Source organism: Nicotiana tomentosiformis, chromosome 1, assembly GCF_000390325.3.
Source record: "Nicotiana tomentosiformis chromosome 1, ASM39032v3, whole genome shotgun sequence".
In the NCBI taxonomy this organism is placed as follows: Eukaryota; Viridiplantae; Streptophyta; class Magnoliopsida; order Solanales; family Solanaceae; genus Nicotiana; species Nicotiana tomentosiformis.
Window position 1 is genome coordinate 159,130,426 of NC_090812.1, and position 7,605 is coordinate 159,138,030.

Genomic DNA, 7,605 nt, shown 5'->3' on the forward strand with positions numbered 1-7,605 from the left:
TCGATATCAATCAAAGATCAGGGTCGAGGACGACCAATTAGGAGCCCCTTCCGGTTCAGTACATCCAAACAAGTCAGCAGTTAAAAACCATAGGGACATCGACAGGGAGACAAGGTCGAACAGAGACCGATATCAGCCATATACCGCAGATCGAAGGAATAATGGTTCAGGACGCAATTTCGCCCGGAACGATCGAAGAAGTGATCGAGGACAGAATTCTCAGGGACATATGAGCAAAAGTGGTTTTGACAAGTATGTCGATCCCACATAGGTACCTCGATTATCAGAATATAACTTTAGCATCGATGCATCAGGCATTGTATCGGCAATCGGAAGGATCAGAGATACTAGGTGGCCCAGACACATACAAACCGATCCTTCCCAAATAAACCCAAATTTGATATGCAAGTATCATGGCACGCACGGTCACAAGACCGAGGATTGCAGGCAATTAAGAGAGGAGTTAGCCCGTCTATTCAATGAGGGCCACCTTCAAGAGTTCCTCAGCGATCGAGCCAAGAATCATTTAAAAGAAAGGGACGCCAACAGGAAAAATGAACAGGAGGAACCCGAACATGTCATTCATATAATCGCCGGTGGGGTCGACATTCCATAGGGACCCATATTCAAACGTACTAAAGTATCAATCACTAGAGAAAAACGAACCCGAGATTATGTGCCCGAAGGCACTTTATCGTTCAATAACGAAGAAGCAGAAGACATTTCTCAGCCCCCACAATGACGCTCCAGTAATTTCTATCTTATTAAAATAAAGTTCAAGTTAAGCGTATTTTAGTGGATCCAGGTAGCTCGACAAATATCATCTGATCGAGGGTCGTGGAGCGGCCTACAAAATCAAATCGTGCCCGCAGCTCGAGTCTTAAACGGCTTTAATATGGCCAGTGAAACAACTATAGGGGAGATTATTCTACCGGTGAATGTGGCTGGAACCATTCAAGATACCAAGTTCCACGTAATCGAGGGCGACATGAGGTACAATGCTCTGCTCGGAAGGCCTTGGATCCACAATATGAGGGCAGTCCCTTCGACTCTCCACCAAATGATAAAATTCCCAACATTGGACGGTGTAAAAACAATATACGAGGAGCAGCATGCTGCAAAGGAAATGTTTGTGGTCGATGAGGTAACACCGATATAGACACTATCAACCTCAGAAAGGTCAAGCATCAAAGATAAATAGGAAGTCAAATAGCAATCACAGCCACCAGCCTCGACCGAATCGGGGAAGCAGGAGATAGAAGAAGAAGAGGAGGATTTTCTGACCCCTCGAACTTTTATTGTTCTCGAAGATTCTGACGCCACCAAATCAATGGTTGAAGAGCTAGAACAGGTTATATTGATCGAGTACCTACCCGAGAAAAAGGTATACCTGGGAACGGGATTAACCTATGAACTCAGGAAAAAGCTTATTCAATTTCTTATTGATAACATAGATTGTTTTCCTTGGTCCCATTTAGACATGACATGGATCCCACCGGAGATAACGACGCATCGACTAAGCCTGGACCCTAGGTTCAAACCGGTGAAGCAGAAGAGAAGACCCCAGTCTGAGGTCAAGCATGCATTCATAAAGGATTTAAACAAGGCGTGCCCCAAAGATTCTTTTCCACTGCCTAACATCGATCGCATGATCGATGTCACGGCCGGTCACGAGATCCTTACTTTTCTCGATGCCTATTCCGGGTACAATCAAATTCAAATGAACCCGGAGGACCGAGAAAAGACTTCATTTATCACCAAGTATGAAATATATTGTTATAATGTAATTCCATTCGGGCTAAAGAATGCAGGAGCTACTTACCAATGCCTAGTAAATAAAATGTTTGAAGAACAAAAAGGTAAATCAATAGAAGTTTATATTGATGACATGCTAGTTAAGTCCCTACGCGTAGAGGACAATTTGGCTCATTTGTAGGAAACGTTCGAGATTTTAAGAAAATACAACATGAAGCTCAACCCCGAGAAATGTGCTTTTGGGGTCAGTTCGGGCAAGTTCCTTGGCTTCATGGTATCGAATCGGGGGATCGAGATCAACCCCGATAAAATCAAGGCCATCGAAGACATCACCATCGTGGACAGTGTAAAAGTTGTGTAGAGGATAACTGGACGGATAGCTGCCTTATGATGATTCATTTTGAGGTCGTCGGATCGAAGCCACAGATTTTTCTCTCTACTCAAAAAGAAGAACGATTTCGCTTGGACCCCAGAATGCCAACATGCATTAGAGGAATTGAATCGACACCTATCAAGCCCACCGCTGCTTCACACTCCAAAGGCAGATGAGAAACTTTACTTGTACTTGGCATTATCGGAAATCGCGGTAAGTAGTATCCTAGTTCGAGAAGAGCAAGGTACACAATTTCCCATTTATTATGTAAGTCGAACCTTAGGAGAAGCAGAAACTATATATCCACACTTGGAAAATTTGGCATTTGCACTGATAAGCGCCTCTAGAAAGTTAATACCATACTTTAAATGTCACCCCATATGCGTATTAACCACTTACCCACTTTGTAATATTTTGCACAAGCCCGAACTATCGGGCCGATTGGCCAAATGGGTCGTCAAACTCAGTGGGTACGATATCGAATATCAACCCAGGACGGCCATCAAGTCTCAAATTTTAACGGACTTCGTGGCCGATTTCACGCCAACCCTCGTACCCAAAGTTGAAAAGGAACTCTTGTTAAAATCGGATACATCATTGGGGGTATGGACCCTCTTCACAGACGATGCTTCGAATGTGAAGGGGTCCGGGCTAGGCATCGTTTTGAAGCCGCCCACGGGTAGCACTATTAGGCAATCTATCAAGACTAGGTTGACTAACAATAAGGCCGAGTATGAGGCCATGATTGCAGGTCTCGAGCTAGCTAAAAGCTTGGGAGCAGAAGTCATTAAAGCCAAGTGTGACTCTTTACTGGTGGTGAACCAAGTAAACAAAACCTTCGAAGTTCGAGAGGATATAAAGCAAAGGTATTTGGACAAATTGTAGGTAACTTTGCACTATTTCAAGGAATGGACTTTGCAGCATGTACCTCAATAACAAAACAATGAGGCCGATGCACTTGCAAATTTGGGGTCATTGGTCGAGGAAGATGAGATCAACTCGGGGACTGTCATTCAACTCTAAAGATCCGTGATCGAGGAAGGTCATGCCGAGATAAATTCTACAAGCTTAACCTAGGATTAGAGGAATAAATATATTGAATATTTGAAGAACGGAAAGCTCTCATCGGACCCTAGAGAGTCGAGGGCCCTACGAACCAAAGCTGCTCGATTCACATTGGCTAAAGATAGAACATTATACAGAAGGACATTCGATGGACCATTGGCGGATGCTTAAGACCGGGTAACAATGATTATGTTCTACAAGAGGTCCATGAAGGCACTTGTGGGAACCACTCCAGCGTCGAATCACTGATTCATAAAATCATTAGAGTTGGATACTACTGGGATAACATGGAAAAAGACACTAGGGAGTTTGTTCAAAAATATGATAAATGTCAAAGGTTTGCACCGATGATCCATCATCCCGGAGAACAACTTCATCCAGTCTTATCCCTAGGCCATTCATGAAATGGGGAATGGATATCGTCGGCCCTCTGCCATCGGCCCCAGGTAAGCTAAGTTCGTTTCATTTATGACTGACTACTTCTCTAAATAGGTTGAAGCACATGCATTCGAGAAAGTGAGAGAGAAAGAGGTTATAGACTTCATCTGGGATCACATCGTATGTCGATTTGGGATAACCGCCGAAATAGTGTGTGACAATGGAAAATAATTTATCGGCATCAAAGTGATGAAATTCCTCGAAGACCACAAAATAAAAAGGATGTTATCAACACCATATCACCCTAGTGGGAACGGACATGCCGAATCGACGAACAACTATCGTTCAAAACTTAAAGAAAAGGTTGAATGACGCTAAGGGGAAATGGAGAGAAATTCTACCCGAAGTTCTTTGGGCATATCGAACAACATCAAAGTCCAGTACGAGGACAACCCCGTTCTCCTTAGTATATGGCTCTGAAGCCTTGATTCTAGTCGAAGTCGGGGAACCTAGTGCCAGGTTTCGACATATAACAGAAGAGTCAAATCACGAGGCTATGAATACTAGCCTCGAATTATTGGATGAAAAATGAGAAGCCGCAATCGATCGAATGGCTGCACAAAAGCAACGAATGGAAATATACTACAATAGGAGAACCAACCTTCTCCACTTCAGAGTCGGGGACTTAGTCCTGAGGAAAGTCACCATCAAGACTCGAGATCCTAATGAAGGGAAGCTAGGCCCAAATTGGGAGGGAACCTACCAAGTCCTCGACATCGTCGGAAAGGGATCTTATAAGCTCGGCACGATGGACGGCGAACAACTACCAAATAATTGGAACATATCGCTTCTCAAACGGTATTATTTCTAAAGGTATAACTTTATTCCCTTTTTCATTTATATATTCGACACTAACTCACTGCAGGTGTTCGATCGAAGACATCGAGACCTTATGTTTTAAAGCACGCGTTGCACTCTTTTTTCCTAAGATAGATTTTTGTCCCAAGTGGGTTTTCCCAACAAGGTTTTTTAACGAGGCAACAATTATGTGCTACATGAGGATAATTCAATAGTATCCAAGGCTTCTTTACAATCAACCTCGAATATTGGGGGGCATCACACTCGGATGTTACACTATCAAGGAAATTACTTCGTGTCAAAGGGTCTCGATAGAGAAACTTTGTAATGGGCCAAACGGTCGAATGAACCATGTCCGTATAGATTAGTCAAGCCCCGATGGAAAAACATGTACGCATGTATAAATTATACAAAGAAGCATTATTTCTATATCAAACATCTTGTGTCTCAAAGAAAATTTTCTATTATACAAGCTCCATACTTATGATTTTGTAAAAAATGGCTCAAGGGCCAAGTGCAAATATACCTCGTACACTCGGGGATTGCCATCGATGATCGACATATTCGAGTAATCTACACTAGACCTCAAAGAGGCACCCCTCGATCTATAGGACGAGGACATCACTCTCGGGGACTAACACTTCGAACAAGTTTGATGTGTTATTGGGAAATAAGCCCAAGAAGCATACTCAAAGGCTACGACCAAATTAAGGCGGCTCGGAGACGTCCGAATCCCGCAATAAAAATAGGCCTTCGAATTCTTTGAAAAAACGGTTTAAAAAGGCTACCCTCGGCAAAAGGGCTTCGATGAAATCAACCCTTGAAAAACCTTAAGAGGTATCAAATTATCTTAACACAAACGTGCTAAGGCACAAAAAACAAAGGGGTTTCAATCGACATCGAACCTTAAAAAAATCCAATGGGTAAAGAATACGTGTTAAGGCATAAATTTTTTTTACTAAGTCTTCTAAGCCGAAAAAGGGAAAAGTAGCCATCTTTTAGAGGCCATATCGACCCAATATAAAGAGCCTAAGGGGCAATACACTTAGAGTTCGAGATTTTGTTCTTACTCAATTCGGACCTAAGGATTCCACTATTCCGAGCTTAAATAAAATTGACTTGAATATAGCTTGAAGATTTATCATTATTTGATATAAAACCTTGAGGGGTCTGTTACTGTGAGTTTGAAACTTACTCGAACTCAGCTACAAAAATAGTATAATTACGACTTTGATCAAGCCATACGAAATCAAAATCCCGAACTTATTGTTGAGCTCGGGGACTCGCCTTTGCTTAACTAAAAAACCTAAGGGTTTGTTCTACTCTGAGTTCGAGCTGTTGCTCACTCGATTATAGAGGCTACAACAACCCGATTGCAACAAAGTTTTTACAAGACAAAGGCAAAACAGAATTTATCATAAATCAGAAATCGGAGACGAAATGGAAAGAAAAGGAATCTTTCATATATGCAAAGTATTTATAAAAGACCACACATGGTCTTACACAAAAAAACAAAAGGAGAAAAAAATCCTAAGTGCCTAGTCCTCCTCGGGAGCTGCATCTTCAGGAGCTTCATCTTCATCTCATCCGCTCTCGGATCCACTCACAGAGTCTTCATCATCGAAAAGCAAAGCTCCGGCCTCGTCCTCCAAAACTTTTGCACTCTCGATATCAGCCGTGAGCTCGAAGCCACTAGCATGTACCTCCTCAAGAGTCTCTTCGAGATTGGAACCTAGCATGCTCGGCAACACAGGATAATCTAACCTCAGCAGCGTCAGAAGTTTTCTTTTCCCGAGTGTTAGCAGCTTCAGCATCGGCTCGGTAGGAGGCCACGGGCGCCTCTGCCTCGAATGTGGCCCTTGCAAGCTCAGTGGCCAACCGAGTCTCGAGCTCTTCAACCTTCTAGGCTCGGGCCAAGTTCTCCACCTTTACACTTTGGAGTTGACGCTCAACCGAAGACAGTTGGGCCCGAACCACATCTTTCTCTGAGGCGAGACGGTCCATGCTCTGCTTCCACCCCAAAGCCTCTGCCTCTTTCATCTTAGCCTCCTCACGAAGCTGCTCAACCAATTCGGCCTTCTGCTGAACCTGCAAGATCAAAGTGTTAGTTGCCAATATCAAGTTAATACATAACAAGCTCCCAAAAATTTACATTACCCATTCAATGAGCTCGGTCTGATCTCGATGAGTTCTTGTTAGCTCGGCTCGAATGCTCATGATCTCATATTCTTTTCGCACATAGAGGAGTTTGAGGGCGTTTCTCTCCTCCATAAGCTTTTTAAGATCAGTCTCACATCGATCCAGCTCATCTTGGTACTTGGAAGACGCTTCTCGATGGAGCGTTGTAGCCTATACAGAAAGAAAGGAAATCAGACTTAGAGAAATAAGAACAAACACAAGCATGGTAGCATGGGCTAAAACTCACTTGGTTTAGAAGCCGTTGAGCCTCATAAAAAATAAGTGATGCGTCCAGGTCGAAAACATCATCGACCCCCGCAAAGCAACTGCTGAATATATCATCCCCTTCGGGGGCCGTCCCTACATCGGGGGTCCCCATGGATCGGGCATCCCGAAACTACCCCTCAGAGAATGTGGGGCTGGGCGGCGAATCGTCAATATTAATTGCCCCGAGTGAGTTACTAGGGGCATTCTCTTCTCTTTGAAGGGCCTCAGAACTAGACCCTTCGGGCACACTCACCATTTGCTCATCACGGCAAGAGGCATCATCTACATCTGATGATTTGGGGACTCTGCTCGGACCTTCCCTCAAGATCACCTTGGTCTGTGGCTGAACCCCCTCGACCGTCACCGGCTCAGTAAATTTTGAAGCTTCGATGCTTTCCCTCTTCCGAGCCACCAGTAGGAAGTCGGTATCTTCTCCCTCCTCATCTTCATCTCGTAGCGTTTGGACTACATCAGCAGATAGAACAGCGAGATCAGTCTTCAACTTTCGAGCCCTACTTTTCTTGGGCCTTGGGGTATCTGGTGGCAAGGCCTTTCTCATTTTCTTATCTTTGGTTGGCTTCGGGACCTCCTCTTCCCCGAGGGGATGCGGCCTCATAACGACATTATCTCCAAGACATGTATGAGAAGAAATCAAGTTAAAAAGAAGTATTTCACTTGAAAGCATCAAACACGGACAAGAGAACTTACCATGATTTTTGGCCTCCCATCGA